The 18430-nt window shown below is 33.0% G+C and overlaps 1 protein-coding gene across 3 annotated transcripts in view; it reads left to right on the forward strand.

Annotated features, from left to right (window-relative positions):
- Positions 1-18430, forward strand: part of EPHA6 (EPH receptor A6) — an 889912-nt gene that overhangs the window by 60704 nt on the left and 810778 nt on the right. The window lies entirely within an intron of this gene.

The raw sequence follows: 18430 nt of genomic DNA on the forward strand, positions 1-18430 counted from the left end.
CTTTATATTTATTTAATCAAACTATTCAATAATAGAAAAAAATGTTTCAGCTATACTTGAGTTAATCTTTTTCATAGAAATTGTATTTTCCCATTCATCATATTCTTTGTTCGTAAATTTTACATTGCTTCTACCATTATATCTTGAATTTAAATTTGAAAAGAAGACCCAAACATATTTTTACTCTTTTAGTATGTTTACATATTGCTATTTACATTTGACATTTTACTTCAAAAGTTATTCATTAAAATGTATATTTTCAGCTAAAAAAATTTTAGGAAGAGTTAACACATTCTTTAACATCCTATTTTCTTATTTAGATTTATTTTATGTTCTACTTTTTAAAAAATTTTATTCCAATAGAACACTCATCAATCCATTTCTGAGAAATATATCTTTTAAAGTAAAATTATGCTTTTATTATTCTCTTACTTCCATGAAAACTAATGAACTTCAGTTTGGGGTTAAGCAAATTTTGAGTTAATAAACATCAGTTAATTAAGTATTAAGTGGATCATGTTTATCATTAAGTAATGAATAAAATGAATGAAATTTTCTTTTAGAATATCATTCCAAGGTGTGTGTATCTATATAATATGTAGAGAGATATATAGATATACACCTATGTACAAATAAATACCTGTAATTTCTCCAGTATAACAAAATAACTTATAAAAACCCAATAATTTAGTAGTTTAGAACCCTCATTTTCATTTTCTGAAACAAAAGAGAAAAAGCTATTAGAGATATTATTCCTGACCTCATGTAGTCAAAGCCAAGTATAACATGAGGAACAGAAGACTCTGATCTTGTTCTAGTGATTATGTTTACCTCAATCAGGCTTCATTTCTGAGAAAACTGGTAATGTAGAGACTTAGAGAATCACAAATGAACTTGCTGCTGTCAGTCTTGTGATGGATTTTGTCTGGATGTTATGAAGTAGAGAATTTTCTACTACTTCACTTATGGGGAAGAGAGGGCAGAATGGTCTGGAAAGGAGTCACTTACCTCATGGTTTTCTATTTCCAGACATCGCCCTAAGCATTTCATATTTTATTTTCACAGTGGCCTTTCGAAGCGTATCCTATATCTGTTTCCTTGTCAGAGAATCCTAGTCTTAAGAAAGAGAAGGAATGTAAAACACTTAACAAGTAATTATAATACGAGTAGCCAAATGGTGAATTATGGAATGTAAAATAACTAAGATATTTCTGACTCAGCTTGTGTCTTTCTGGTGGTGCTGTTAAGAGAGAGAGGCATTGAAAATTTCATGAAAGGCCATTTACAAATGTACAATATTTCCCTAATTGACTCAGATGTCTTTTCTTTCCTATATATATATTCAGATACACACACGTGTCACACACACACACGCACTCACTATTATAATATTTACAGTTGGGGCATTACATAGCTGTTACCAAGAGGAAAAAGAGAAAGAGGCGGGGGAAGAGAAGAATACAATAGAAAATGTATAGAATGGATAAATAGAATGAAGTAGGAAAGGAATTGATTGTTATGCATTATTGGACATTTTCTACATGCTAGACTTTGCCTCAAATCAATTTACTCACATCAGTCCTATACAGCAAGTGTTTATAATTCCTCCTCATTAATACATGTCAAAATTGAGGACTAGGGTGCATTGAATAACTTTCACAAGGTCAGAGACCTAGGAAGTAGTTCAGCAAAAGTCCTAAGCCAAATATATCCTAATCTTGACACTTATGGATGGTCATTTCACAGCTAGTTGCTTTTTATTTCTTCTGTGGTTCTACCAGTTAAAGATAAAGGCTCATGACAAATATAGTTAAACTGTGGAAGGATTCAGACTTTAAAAAGTAAATAAAATAATTAAACTACCTTGAAATATTACTATTAGTATGGACTGTATTACTTTTAGGTTATCCCCCAAGTAATAATCTATATGTACTAATTACAAGCAGTAGGACTGTTTGAATATAGGAGCACATGAGCATATTTTACAATAGATGTGGGTGAAACTTTATAAATTTTAAGTTAAGACAAAGGCAATTCAAGGGAAACAGTAAAATGACTAGAACACAAAAGTATTAAAGAAAATGTGCAATTTAAATTCTTGTCTAATAAAGAAGATAGATTACTGGTAAGAATTAAACTTTACTTAATGCTATTTATAGACTAAAATAATTAAGGAACTAATCAGTAAGGAGGAAGAACTTCAAAAAAAGACTACTAAAAATACCAAGAATGAAAATAATCTAGATATCAGTGTAGGTTAAATGACTTATAAGATCTGTGAGAACTATTTATTAGTGTGTAATATTTAAATAATAATTTTTATCCACTTATTAAAATTATATTTATTTGGAATTTATAAGACTTTTGGGTTCTCACTTTTACTGAGTCAGGCTAATTTGAATGAGCAATTTTAACAATTATCTTTTTTCAGGTACTAATTTAGTTAGTTTAATGAATATGTCATGTGGAAAAGATGACTAGATTATATAGTTGATAACTTATGATAAAAAGTAAATAATATTTCTATTATTAGATAGTAAATCTAATATTTCTATTACTTCTATTAGCTAACATGTTCTCTTTCTGTGACTTATGTATTTCCTTGGAATAACTTTTTTAAATTGAAGGTTTCTCTCTATATAAAGAATTGAAGTGAGATGATTTTGAAATATTGAAATGTACTATATAAAATAAATTTAATTAGTAATTCGTAAGTCTTTATTTTTTTCTTCCTTCCTTTTTAAGTTAAAGTAACCTTTGGACCAGGAGTGCCATGCTGATAGAGTTACAGGAGTAGCATTCACAGTGTGCCTGTGAATAGAATCATTATGGTCATTGGAGTAGGGGGTGAGCTTCCCTATTACATGAACATGGAAAATGAATGGTCTTGAGTGAACGACTTTGTATCTTCCAGAAGTGGAAACAGAATATGTTAATTTTCTGAAACACTTGCATGTATCAACATATAAATTATAGTTTATTTTCTCTTAAGCATTTTCCAGAATTCAATTTAACAAACTTCTATTTTATGCTCTCTGTGCCATGCATCCTGTTAAGTGTGCTTAAATAACAGATTTTTCTACCCTCAGGCGGTCTTACATTATAGAAATTATACTGCACAATCAGAAGGCCAAAGAAAGTGTCTTCAAATAGTTTTGTGTAATGTTTTGTGAAAGAATATTAAGGGAAGGATTAATTCTGGTCAGAGAAAATTGAGTATGAGAAATGTTGTATCAGCTCTTTTTTTGTAAACTGTGAAGGAATCACATATGGTCTGGAAGAGAAAGTGGAAGGCACTGTCTAGGCAAAGGGAAAGGCTCCAGCAAAGACAGAATTGTTAAATGTGCATTCTTAAGGTGCTTTATTATCAATTCTCACACAATTCTTAATATACATTAAACTTCAGGACTGTTGAGGATCATTTGTCTTGATGTAGTAGAGGGATGCAGTGTGAGGTACAACTGTCCTCACAGGTTAAGCCACAGTGCAAAAGACAAAATTTCCTGTCTTAGTTGATTTAATAGTACGTATTTCAGTTTCAATAAGTAGGTGAAAAAAAAAAACCTTTCTGAAATCACTTAAAAATTACTGATTTTCTTTTGTTTAATAGAATGGTGTAGGCCCTTAGAAATGAAATACCCCTTGGAAAATTGCAAAGATGCTTTAAATATAAATGACATGATTTTACTCAAATTGACTCATGATATTTGTACAGAGGTTGAAGCTTGATTTTAGAAAACATGGGATACATCAGAGAGTTTGGGAATCAGTGGTCATTAAGTCATAATAATCCTGTTCTGTCCAGTGTTTAGAATTTTATATCCACATAATTCCAAACTTTTAAGAACTATCCTGTGAATCTATTACATTCCTTATCTGTCAGTGTAATACAATAAGATGAGAAAATTATGGTCTTTCAAAATAGCTAACAGAATTCTATGGTAGTCAATGGAAAAAATGTGCAGGAATTAAATTTTCTTGTGCAGCACTGATGAAGTTATAGCTAAATATCGAGGAAGTATTTTTGCACCTATTAACTATAGGCATATACTTTGACTTTTCTATTTGCTGTGAGTAAATAATAATCAGTTAATCCTAAATCTTATTTTGCAAAACTGAACAGTCCATTTCAATTTTTAAAATCTGGAAATGAGACTTGTTTTTAAGAAGTCATGCCGTTTTAATGCTAAGGAAGAACAAACTAAAATAAAAATACTGCTTATGCAGTAACTTTGTGCAAAGAAGAAATTAAAATATACATCTTCTAGGATCATTCTTATAACCAGAAATGAATGAAAATCACATAAGCATTTTTTGAAATGTTAACTCTCATCTCATGTGAACTCCTTTCCTTTTTTATGTTTTTGCTTTCTCAGTTTACTTTTGGCCACTAAATAATATTAGAAACAAAGGGAAAATACCGTTATAATAAGAGGGCCCATAGTTAAATATCATAAGGGAAACCCTTAATAGTCATTACAGCATGGGCCCCATATATTGCCACACAGCTGTGGGTTGTCATATTGGAGCATCTTGGCCTAATATTAATTCTCACTAATGATAAGTAACTGCTATGAACTAGAAGATTAGAAGGCAACTCATAATACAAAAAGGAATTTCATGACTAAAATCCTATCTTGTTTCCTTTGAGCTTTAGTAATTAAATTTATATTTCTTGAAATTTAATAATTATATATTATTTGTAGAGTTTGCTACTATAATTCAAAAAATAGATGACTTTTTAATAGCCATATACTGCTTAGTAAGAGTAATTATACCTGTATACAACCTGATAATTATAATATATAGAAATTTCTTGATAAGATTTCCCTAAGATATTTAATCTAAAATTACATATTATTATTCTTAATGTTGATAGAAAGAACTTGATTTTTTAGTACTCCATCAATTCATCTGAAATAGTAATTCATTTTTATTTATAATGATATCTTGAGCAAGAAAATGAAATATTTTATTTTCACCGTCTCTTTTGATTACAAAGAGCTAGTTACTTTTTAAAAGTTCATCTTTACTGTGCAATGGTGGATAATATCTTTGTTACATAGTTGTCCTAGTCTTAGATATAGGCATCCAACATTTAAAATCAAATTTCCATTTTAACATTAGAGTGTTTCAACTTTAATAAAAGCTTAAGAAAAAATTTAATGTTAGAAAAAAGTATTGTTGGACGTTAGTTTGCATTATATTTTAATGATGACAATTAGAGATTGATAAAAATCTTCCTCACATGTCAAATATTGGTTTTAAATATCCTATGTTATGTATATTTTTTGTGTGTTGTGACTTAGATAATCTTTAGTGCTTGAGTAATGAAGGCTCATGCAACTTATGGGATCTTATCTGTTAGACATAGTCAGTTGATATTAAATTTAACCTGAAATACTTAGTGTATTATAGTTCTCCAGAGAAACAGAACCAGAAGTATATATTTGGGGGTAGAAGGTAAGGACAGACTGCACTGACCCAAGCAGGATTGGGGCTTGTTGTGAGAACTGGTTGCATCCCCAAATGTGTTGTCTGCAAGATGGAAAAAAGAAAGCCAGTGGGGGAATTTGTCTTGGTCCAAAGGCTCAAGAACCGGAGAAGACAAGAGCTGCTCTCCAAGATCAAGGTCTCAGTATCAAGCCTAGGAAAAGGGGAGCACTGACGAAGTTCTCAGGTCCAAAGGCCCAAAAATCATAAGCTCTAGTGTCCGAGGGAAGAAGAGAAGATGGATGACCTAGCTCAGAAGATAGGCAGAATTCATACTTCCTCCCCCTTTTTTGTTCTGTTGGGTTCCCTACTTTGACAAGGAAGGACCTTTTTTGCTTGTTCTGTTGATTTAAATGCTAACTTCTTCCAGAAGTATCATCAGGGACACACTCAGAAGTGTTTGACCAGCTAGCTAGGCATCTCTGACTCTAGTCAAGTTGACATGAAATTAATCATCACAGGGAAATAGGAACATGTGGTATTCTTGTCTACATATGTGCTTTAAGTGAGCCTAGTAACTGAGGACTTCTGTGATTAAAAAGGCATAAATTATAATTAATCTGTGTAAGAGGATACATTTATTTCATAAAGATCATCATTTCCTAATATCATTGTTCATGAAATTTCAAATGCTGATATTGGAGAATGTAGTAACTAGTAATAATTTTATTTTGATATTGTAATTTCTGCATTTCATTTAATAAGAACTAATTTGTCGTGGCATCTTGATTCATTGTATAATTCATTGGAATATTCTCAAACTACCATATGTTTGAATTCTGAAAATATGAACTTCTGTGATAATTTCTGTTGTCAAAAGTGAACTCTTACTGTTTTCAAAACTGATATATCCAAATGGTTTCTCCACCAAGAAACTTCACGGCATATGTGGTAATGTTCTAAATATCCATCATGTTAATTGTAATTATATTGTTTCATATTTGAAAGAAATGCATTAGGTTTTATGAATTAATTTCAGTGTTTATTAGAAATTGTATAGCTTTGAGGTGTTTATCACACAAAGGGCAGAGTATGATAATAGTATTTGTTAGAGGATCAGATGATTTAATATATGTAAAGAACTGTAAACAGCATCTTGTTGATAATAAACATGCACATTAGTACTAACACCATTACTACTACTAATATTATTGCTACTACTAGTATTATTATTGCAAGGACCCTAAATATTTTGAAGAAATTCAAATGTATAGATTTATATATAGACTTTTTACTTCTTTTCTTTTCCCTAAATCACGATTTCATCATGTATTGCATGTTTTTTCTCTAGAGCCACAAAATATTAATTTTTATAACTTTTGATTAAACAAATATAATTAAAATATAAAATAAGGACTTATCTAAATATATATAAAATATAAGTATTAGCTCATTCATACACTCACTGCACATAGACCATAGGAAAAACATGGTGCTGAGTAGCAGAGGTGTTGGTTGGGTGAGTTTGTAGTCATTACAAGTTACTGCCTCCACATCCATCATGGTCTTTATCGGAGAAAAGTGAATTCAGCTTATTTTGTGCAAGATATATTTTGGTGATATATAACAATTTGGCCTCACACCCAAGGATTGCCAAAGCAAATATTGAGGGTAAAAACAGACTCATTAACTTTAGTTGTGAGATGCCAGTGTGATAACAGCCCCATTAAAGTTGCTGAATTGGAATTACCCAGGAGATGAGTCTGGAGGACGGTTTAGTCAGCTTAAAGTGTTCCCTGAAAGCAACTCTCTAGGAAAAGAGTAAACCTAGAATTCTCCCTGGGAAGGGACAAAGAAACAAGATGCAATTTTTGCATTTTTTTTTCTTTTTGTTTGATGACTTTCATGTATTTTGAAAGACAACCTATAGATTATCCACCTCTGCTGGATGACTGCAGAGCCTTTTGAAGAGGGTGAAGTTAAACATCCCAGTATTCTCTTATATGTATTCTTGATTGAAAGAGCATGATCTGAAGCCCACCTTTACGTCTTGGGATCATACCTTTCAAGGGCTTGTTCCTATCGAGACACATGTCAGCATAGGTGAACTCATGATTGCCTGGAGCCCGTGGCTCCTGGGGGCAGAGGAAAGGGACAGTTGGCCATGTAGGACAGACAGCTTCTTGTGTACCAAGGGCAGTTTCGAGGTTACATTTTCCTGTGCTCTTCCTTTCTTTAAGTAGCTCTAGATTTCTGACCATGATTGTTTTCCTTCTTTCTGAAGAACTTCTTCAACATTTCTTGCAAGGAAGCTCTGGTAACAAATCCTCTCAATTTTTGTCAGAAAATCTTTATTTCTTCTTACTTGAAGGACATTTTGTAGGGTACATGATTCCAGGTTATTAGTTTTTAAAATTTTTATCTTTTGTCACTAAACACCATGTATTTTACTCTGTACTCTTCTTGCATGATTTTGGAACATTCAGATGTAATTTTATCTTTGCTCCTCTATAAGTGAGCTATCATATTTCACTGACTTTTTCCAAGATTTTTTTTTTTTTGTTAATCTTTGGTTTTCTGAAGTTCGAATATGATGTGCCTAGCTGTAAGCGTTTTTCTTGTGTGTTTTCTGACATTTATCCTTCTTCGTGTTTTCTGAGCTTTCTGGTTCTCTTAATATTCCCGACTATATGCAAGGACATCCTCCTGGAGTTTTTAACTACCAGAGTTGTTTAGCTGCACTCCAAGGAATTTGTCAATTAGTTTAGCTTTAACTAACTGGTTCCTACAGAGCTTCTATAGGTGGGTTCTGCTTCTCTATGTTGTGATTCTCTGTGTCCTCTGTCTCTTTCCAATTTGGGGAGCAGTGGATTACCTTGTGGTTGCACTTCTCTGACTTTTCCAAGAAGAGTTGAATTTTCAGTTCATTCAGATTTTTACCTGATAAAATGGAGAGGCAACTTCTATTTTTTTCTTTTTTTGATTATGCATGTTCATTAAATATGCATATTCATTAAGGTCCCATTAAGGCACATGATACATGCATATAACAATTTGATCAACTTCATTTCCCAATACCTCTCCTTTGCTCTCCCCTCCTTCCTTCCCCTGCTTTCCTTCATCTACCCATTGGTTTCCATTCCAGTTTAATGATGTCCTTTTATTCCCCCCACAACTAGCTTAGGTATATGAGAGAAAACATAAGACTCGTCTTTATAAGTCTTGCTCACTTTGATTAGCAGGATGGTCTCCAGTTCCATCCATTTCCCTGCAAATGACATAATCTCATTCTTTATGGCTGAATCAAACTCCCTCATGCGTGTGTGTGTGTGTGTGTGTGTGTGTGTGTGTGTGATATATATATATATATATTTTTTTTTTTTCTTTATCCATTCATCTGCTGATAGACACCTAGGCTAGCCCCATAACTTGGCTATTTGTTAGGCTGTGATGGACTTGGGTATGCATGTACCTTAAGAATGCTGACTCAAATTATTTTTGGTAAATACCAAGGAATGGGATAGTTGGATCATAGGATAGAATTATTTTTAGTATTTTGAGGAACTTCCATACTTATTTCCATGTGGTTATACTAATCTATATACTCACCAGTGGTGTATAAGAGTTCCTTTCCCCCTGCCTCCTTGTCAGCATTTATTGTTACTTGTATTCTAGGTGATTGCCATTCTGTCTGGAGTGAGATGAAATCTCAGTGTAGTTTTGATTTGCATTTCCCTGATGGCTAAAGATGTTGAACATTTTCATGAAAATGTTGGCCATTTTTACTTCTTTAGTAACTTCTAAACTCCTTAAATGCTGTATTGGAAAAAATATTGCATTTTTAACACAGACAATATGTATTGGTTGAAATATTTGCTTAAAAGTTTCATGAATTATGACTTCACTTAATTTTTGCTGACCTTTTTCCTTGCACTGCACTGAGTTTACTCTCTCTGCACTTCAATCACTATTGGTAGTGGTAAGCTTTATTTTCAAGTCCATTGAATCTAAAAAATAAATCATTGTTATAACTTTGTAAACATGGCACTATTGTCATGATTCTCAATTAAAAATACAGGAAGACTTTGGAGTTTTCCTGTGGTGCATAGTCTGAGCAATAGACCATGATACTCTCAGGAGCTCTTAGAAATTTAGTTCCATGTGTCTTGACTTCACAGGAAGAACCATGTAAATCCCTGCCCCAGAATATTTAAATTATTAATGTGTTATAAATCAGAAATAAGAACTGCACTTGAAGCATTTTTATATTTGATATGTTTTTGTTTAATCTTTATAAATTGATGTAGTATAAATATTTTAGCACCATATTATAGATGAAAAAACTAACCCTGAGACAATTTTCAGGACCTGTCCAAGTTTGTGCTGATAGTAAAACAAAACAAAACAAAACAAACAAACAAAAAAGAAACAGGGTAACCTCAGTCCCAAAGCTAGAACTTTTATCTATTATAAGATACCTATAATTATGGATTGATATTCGACATTGCTGATGTGCAGGGTATAAAATAACCTGTAAAAACTGATCTAGTAAAGACTGAATCTAGTTACAGTGTTGTTTGAATGACACAGATTTTGTTTAAGATAATACATGATTATTGAAAAGTACTGAAAGGCTAATTCATCTTTGAAAACCAAAGAATATCCAAAATTAAGGATGGTTAATTTTTATACATATTTGTTTAGTTAGGGGAATAAGGATTTTTTTGCATGTTTATGTTGAAAAACTAAAGAAATACTTCTTTAGTGTGTCTTTTTTAGTTCTATCTCTGTGCTTTATATATTGCAACTATGACTTTATTACATACCTGTTATTGCTATATGCTAATAAGTATAAAATATAGATTAATCTAGTGAAAAAATACCATCCAGTAATAAGTACATTAGAAATATAATAGTGCCTGTCACTCCCAGATCATCTTCTAAGTAAGTTATCTAACCAAAATGCTTGCTGAGGAATATCAGTAATGGTTGGTGCCATAATACCCTAGTGTCTTAACCACAGCTTATTGGAATAAAGATGGATACATCATATAAAGGCATCCCAATCACAGGTTAATGAGCTTCCTGTCACCTCTTACGTATGAATTCCATAAGTGGCTAACCAAATTAGATTCCTTTTGTTAGCAATTCAGGATTTCTATGTTAATCATCCAAGGAAATTGGAAACCAGAATCTTGTACTGTAATATGTACAGAAAGATACAGTGGAAGTTTAGAGTAGAGGGGCTATGATAAACCAGTCATGCAAATGACAGTTCTAGAACAGAAAAAAGCAACAATGAAAGGGCAGCCATCAGTAGTAAGAACAAAGTAAATGTAGAAGAAAACCCATGAGAAAAGAAAAGATTGTGGTGGTCAGTATTTCTAGAGCTAATTATATTGCTGCTGAATCTCCTAACCCAGTTCTTTCTCTGATTTACTGGTTACATAATATATAGTTGCATTGAATCATCACATTGTACTCTATAAGCATGTACAAGGATCACGTCAATTTTTTAAAAAAGTGAATTCTCTTAATTTAGAATGCCACATTGTGAATGCAAATTATAATGTTAGCAGGGAAAGTAGTAATAAATTATAATTAGAAAGAGTGAGCCACTGGCACTATTTTGAGGCAGAGCAGTAAACATGAAAAGCCATGGAAGGTAGAATTTTCTCAAGGAGAACAGGGAAGAGCTTCTGGCTTATACCATAAACTCATGCATGAGTAAATAACCTTCCCTGTGTGTAGGAAATGTGGGAAACAAGTGACTGAATGCACATAGTTTATTAGAGTGGATGAATTTTAAAATATCTAAGCAACTGTGTGATTCATGTCACTTCTCTCTAGTAAAATAGAAGCATCCTCTGCAAAGAAAATAGATGGCTGCTTTAATTTTCATTAGCTGAAAGAGCATGTATTAGATAATTATGGAATTAATTCTGTGTTAAGGAAGAGAAGTAAAAGAAAAGCGGCTAACAGTGATTTAGAAAATCAGATGTGAAAGTGTTCACTGATTTTGTGAACATGAAATTAGCCTCATTCTTTGGTCAGCTGAAAGTATATACGTATAGACTTCATTTATCTAGTTTCTCTGCTATTCTTTAATGTATGGTCCTGATAATGTCTCCCGGTAAACACATATTGTTAAAAAGGTATGAGGTTCTTTAAGGCAGATATCCTTAACTTACATCATATAGTAATTTCTTTGTTCTTTTTATTTTTGCATTTGTTGCTTCAGTAGTTTAACTGCCAGTCTCCTACTTCTAAGACAAGTTTTCATGTTTTAAAATGTGAGTTTCTGTATTATCAAATCTAAGATAAGACTCTTTTTTTATAATTATTTTAACTAGAATAAAAAATATGATTTATTCAATTTATTAATGAATCTACATCTTAATCCAAACCGAGGACAAATATCCTGAGACTATTAGTAAAAGACTTACCAGATAAAACATGTTAGACTAGATAATTTATAATTGTTTACTATTTTAAGTGATCAATTTCTTCTTAGAACCCCACATCCAACTATCATATCTTGCTGATTCTCTTAAAACTCCTTCAATTATTCTTTATCATCAATTTCATTTACTACTGTCTGTTGTTTGACTCTGAACTATTTTTTCTCCAAAATACCATGATGTGTCCTAAATTGTTCACTTGCTTTGAGTCTTTCTCCAGCTCTTCTTCCAGTCTTTTCAATACATCTCTCAATCTGTTTTCAGAACTAATATTCTAAATTGAGGGTTTTATATCCATATTCCTATTCTACTACAGTCTCCTCCTCTTACCTACCATTTAACCTGTGGCCTATGGCTGCCTTTCTGTCTTCAACTTGTAACATCCCCTGACCTTGAGCAATCTCGTTTCCAGCGTTTCAGAAGCTGGTGATTTCTTCCATGTGACTTGCTTCTGGTTTCTGGATAAAAGATCATGCTGTTGAGTCTTTCTGGCAAAACCTCTTTTATCTCTCCTATTTTCAGTCCCTGCCTTGTGAATATCCCTTCTCCTATTAGTCTTTAAAGGCACAGATGACTCTTCCCCTTTTCTGGAAATCTTTACACTCAGAAGTCAGAGTTAGGAAACAACTCTTTTTTTGGAATACCTGATATTCATACCTATCATTGCATTTATCTCACGCTGTTCTAATGTCTGTCTCGTGCCATATTGTGAATTCTTGGAATGATACTTTGTTTCATCTCTGAGTTAGGAGACATAATGACCACAATATAACAGAAGCTCACTAAAATTTGGCTGAATAGCTAAGTAGATACATCAGTAGCACCATTTTAGAAAAGACATTGCTTAAAGGGTGTGTTTTGCAACTATCTCTGAAATGGTGATAGTTTTGGAGACATTATAATACCTGTGGGCAGAAGCAGCTGTTAAAAAAGACAGTGAAAGTCGAACTGAGTTCTTTTCATTTGTTTTGAGTACAAGTAGAAGAGTTTATACATTTGCTTTTATGTTTGTATTTTAGACAGTCCAATTTGTCTCCTCATTATCAATTTTCTCACCAGAATGGGAGTTTAAAGGTGGAAAGGAAAGATATTTACCTATGAAATAAAAAGACTATAAAAAAGCTTATAAGCTATTTAAGCAACACTAATCAAGGCATAATACACTTTCAAAGAATTAATGACCGGTTTAGAATAGTTGATGATTTGAATCACATGCAGGAAATATTAACCCCAGAAGGTTATTAATCCTGCACCTTGTTATTAAGATGAGAATAAAAAGAAGACCATATGGATCTTTAATGGTTGATAGATGGACTGCAAACTTTAGAGAATTTATACTAGCCAGTCAAGCTTTCAAAAAGCATAGGTCAGCATTAAATGTTAAATGGGTTTTTATAATCTGTTTTCCATGCAATTATTATTTTGAAGTAATGTACCATAGAAAACAAAATAGGTTCTTAAAAGGGTTTGATTTTGTTTTATTTCAGCAAAGCAAAGCCTGTTGGCTAATAAATGTAATGCTTAATATAGTCTTCATCTCCCCTGTAATTAAGAAGCAATGTATATAAAAATATTTCAGTGAAATTAAATGTCTTTCAAGTAAAGGCATAAAACAAGGACGGTGTGTGTGTGTGTGCATGTGTGTGTGTGTGTCTGTATGTGTGTGTGTGTTTGTGTGTTGCTTGGAATAGACATGGATCTTGAAGGTCATGTTTTGGGGAGGAAAAATTAAGTCTGTATTGTTGAATTAGCTCAATTAATAATGTTATTAATATAATCCAATTATATGGTCACCTTAAATTCAGTGCTTTCCATTGCACATTAGAAGGAATTTATTTATGCTTACCAGTGAGAAATTGCTCTAAGAAATTTCCACATTATAAATCTCTAGTAAAGAAATATGCACAGCCAACATATTATACTTATTCTTTATTCCTTTTATTAGTAAACACTGTACTAATTGGATGGATGGCCGTACGGACTGGCTTGCCTGACAGAATCCTTGTTTATTTCTGTTTTCCTAGAAAAATTATGAATTGTGCCACATATCATTTTTTTTTTTTTTTAAGTGTAAGATGAATCACAGGAGGGGAAGAAGGCACATGCAGTACTTCATGCTTGGGCCCAATCCTGACACATCATTTCTTACAGTGCATTGACCAGAACTAGCCATGTGTCAGTTCACATCAAGGGGAGTCAGATGTGGAGGGAAACTCAAGGAATAATTGGTGAGCGTTTTTGTCTGTTCAATGTCAGCTCAAATCTCAGAATCCACTTTTAATTTTACGATTCAAGGGGTTTTCTTGTTTCTTGTTTTCTTCTTGTCAGGAAAACTCTCAAGTATTATCCCCTCATGAGTGCCATGAGATAAATACTTGAACTTTTTAGTCTATTCCCTATATTTGTTAAGTGCCCTTTGAAATTTTTAAATTCCTTCTCTCCTTTTGGTAAATCAGGATAAATAATTACTGTTGTGTTTCTCTGATTCTTTTTTGCTGTCATCTCTTTCTTGCCTCAAATCATTCTGTGCTCCCCTCTGTATCTTTATTAAGGAGGTTTTTCTGTCATTGTCACTATTCACATCTTACATGTGTTTGTGAATCTTTTCATATATATTGTGAAATTATTTTCATCCATGTTTACTTTATGGTTCATTTATGGGCTTTATTGGATTCACTTCCCTAGCCTTAGATTTCTTCAGCTGGTTCAGTTCCTTGCTGCTAAATGAAGTCTGCAGATTTCTCAGCACACATTGTTTGTTTGTTTTTAGCTTCATTTCATGTGTTGAAGTGAGTAATGAAATGGTAGAAAAAGTCAGGTGTCCAGCAGTAAACCTGGCCCCTGTATTCAGTATCACATGAGTGATTTTTGACTTTTTGACCTGCCAGGATAATTAAAATTTTACCAGCCTTGGACTTGCTTTCATACAAGGTCTGCAGGCCTATGGCATCTAGTCTTCTCAGTGCTTTGCATTTGTGATTTTTCTTCTATGAATTTCTTACTTTTTAATCCTGTGTAAGTTTGACTCTCAAATTTTGTATTTTATTATTTGTTGGAAAGGGGACTGGCCACGGGAGCTGGGGATTATGATATTGCTTTGATGGGAAATTGTTAGATATGAGGGCCATTTGTCTACCTATTGGTTTTTGCAAAGTTTTAATTTATTGGAGTTCAGTAATGCAAACCACTTATTTAAATTTGTAGAACTAGCCCTTTTGCAAAAGAGCATTCTAGATTATATTTAAAAACAAGAGTGTGAACATTTCTGCTTCTGTCTTTAAATAACTACCACAAAATTAAAATATCTATTTCTCCAAATACAGCTTTTCAGAAAAAAAATCACTATTAATATGTTTTAATTTTATTGTAATCAAATGATAAAAACATTTTTTTAGAGGGCTGAGGATATAGCTCAGTTGGTAGAGTGCTTGCATTGCAAGCACAAGGCCCTGGGTTCAATCCCCAGCACTGCCAAAAAAAAAAAGAAAAGAAAAAAACATTTTTTTTTTTTTTTAGAAATACATATATTACTGCCATTCCCTCAAAGATCTCCACACATGCCAACAAATTTTTGGTGAAGTTTTTATTAAAATGTCAGTTGGCTTTCAGTGCCAGTAACTTATTTCATGTTTCATATGAAGCTTCAGGTAAACACACATGTCATTTATCAAGATTATTGAGACAGAATAGTTACCTTGTTATGTGTATTAGTAGACCAAATTTCTTCTTATACTACCTATTTTTGGACTATCTTATTTGTTTTCAAGCAGACTGAGGTAGCTACTAGCTAGCACCTTACCATACTTACTGACCCTTTGTTTCTTTCTTTTCATTTTTCAGTTTGGAAACAGAATGTTATTCACTTATAAATATATCTTTATGTCTTTTCAGCCCTGAAACTCATTCTCTGGAAAGGCTATCTGTCCAGGTTCAGTGTCCTCAAAATATTCTCTTCTGCCGCCTTCTTCTTCTGTATAAAACTAAATATGTCTTTTGTTACTGAGCAGATGTTAACAAAGATAAACAGAAACTTTAATGCAGCTACACATATAGAGATAATAGCAAAATAAAGGGTTTGATGTGCTAACTAAAATTAAAATTCAATTCATGACTTCCTTTATGTAAAAATTTTTCTAATTGGGTTCCAAAATGCATAAGTGTTTTTATTGACATTATGAATCTATAACAGAAATTGTCACAGCATATTTCAGCATCTAAGGATATATGAATTTGATACTTTTTCCCTTTGTCCACAGAAAGTATAGTGGGCATGAGGGAATTAATAGCACTTAGTGTCAGGCATTTCTCAAAGCATAATTTTGGCTGGGGGGTGTGTTATCAGGGACTGAACTCAGGGGCACTTGATCACTGAGCCACATCCCCAGCATTATTTGGTAATTTATTTAGAGGCAGTTTCTCCTGAGTTGCTTAGCACCTTGCTTTTGCTGAGGCTGGCTTTGAACACTGGTTCCTCCAGCCTCAGCCTCCCAAACCACTGTGATTACAGGTGTATGCTGTCATGCCTGGCTAAAAGCATAATTTTTAAATCCTAAATTCTTAAGATTTTAAACCTGTAAATGAACAAAAAGGAAAATGTTAATTTTACACGGTTTTATGTTCCTTGGATTTTAAAAAAATCACATTGCTGTCATTATTTATTTTGAAGGAAATATTGCTAAAGAAGGAAATCTGTGAAAAACAATGATGCATAGTTGAAATTCAATCCTTAAATGGGATAATACTTGAAATGAAGTGCAGTCCTTACATATTGTATTACTGCAGTGAAATACCTGAGGCAATTAACTTATTAGTAGTTTGTCTCACAGTTCTAGAGGTTTAGTCTAAGATTGGTGGATCCATTCTTTTGTGCCTATTGTGAAGACACCAGATAGCAAAGATGGGGAATGTATGCTGGGATAAGTCATTTATGTCATGAGCCAGGAAATAGCAAAAGAAGAACCCTTACAAACAGAGATGATGGTAAGAAATCATGAACAGAATCTACAAGGATGTTATGGGATATCATGAAAAGGCCAAATTTAAGAATTATTGAGATTGAGGAAGGCACAGAGAAACAAACCAAAGGAATGAACAATCTATTCCATGGAATAATGTCAGAAAATTTCCCAAATCTGAAGAATGAAATGGAAAATCGAGTACAAGAGGTTTATAGGATTCCAAATATACAAAATTGCAACAGACAAACAACAAGGCCCATTATAATGAAAATACCTAACATATAAAATAAAGATAGGATTTTCAAGGGCTGCAAGAGAAAAAAAAAAAAAAAAAAACAAATTACATTTAGGGGCAAACCAATAGGGATATCAACAAATTTTTCAACCCAGACCCTAAAAGCTAGAAGGGCCTGGAACAACATTTTTCAAGCTCTGAAAGAAAACAGATGCCAATCAAGAATCTTATACCCAGCAAAACTTACCTTCAGATTTGGTGACAAAATAAAATTCTTCCATGATAAGCAAAAGCTAAAAGAATTGACAGAAAGAAAGCCAGCGCTACAAAACATCCTCAGCAAAATATTCCATGAGGAAGAGATGAAAAACAACCATGTAAATCAGCAAAGGGAGGAACTACCCTAAAGGAATAGCCAAATAAAGGAGAAACCAAGTTGTGTCAAAAACCAAAAATGAAACAAATGACCAGGAATACAAATCATATCACAATCATAACCCTGAATGGTTTTTTTATTTTAATTTATTTTTATTGTAAACAAATGGGATATATGTTGTTTCTGTTTGTACATGGAGTAAAGGCATACCATTTGCGTAATCATACATTTACATAGGGTAATGATGTTTGATTCATTCTGTTATTTTTTCCTTCCCCCCACCCCTCCCACCCCTCTTTTCCCTCTATACAGTCCCTCCTTCCTCCATTCTTGTCCCCCTCCCACCCCCCATTATGTGTCATCATCCGCTTATCAGCGAGATCATTTCTCCATTGGCTTATCTCACTTAACATGATATTCTCCAATTTCATCCATTTGCCTGCAAATGCCATACTCTTATTATTCTTTATAGCTGAGTAATATTTCATTGTATACATATACCACACTTTCTTTATCCATTCATAAATTGAAGGACATCGAGGTTGTTTCCACAGTCTGGCTATTGTGAATTGAGCAGCTATGAACATCGATGTGACTGTATCTCTGTAGTATTCTGATTTTAAGTCCTTTGGGTATAGGCCGAGGAGTAGGATAGCTGGGTCAAATGGTGGTTCCATTCCAAGTTTTCTAAGGAATCTCCACACTGCTTTCCAGAGTGGCTTCACTAATTTGCAGACCCATCTGCAATGTATGAGTGTACCTTTTTCCCCACATCCTCTCCAACACCTGTTGTTGCTTGTATTCTTGATAATCGCCATTCTAATTGGGGTGAGATGGAATCTTAGGGCAGTTTTGATTTGTATTTCTCTTATTACTAAAGATGTTGAACATTTTTTCATGTTCGCTGATTGCTTGTAGATCTTCTTCTGTGAAGTGTCTGTTCGTATCCTTAGCCCATTTGTTGACT

This window comes from Sciurus vulgaris, assembly GCF_902686455.1.
Source record: "Sciurus vulgaris genome assembly, chromosome: 10".
Taxonomy (NCBI): Eukaryota; Metazoa; Chordata; class Mammalia; order Rodentia; family Sciuridae; genus Sciurus; species Sciurus vulgaris.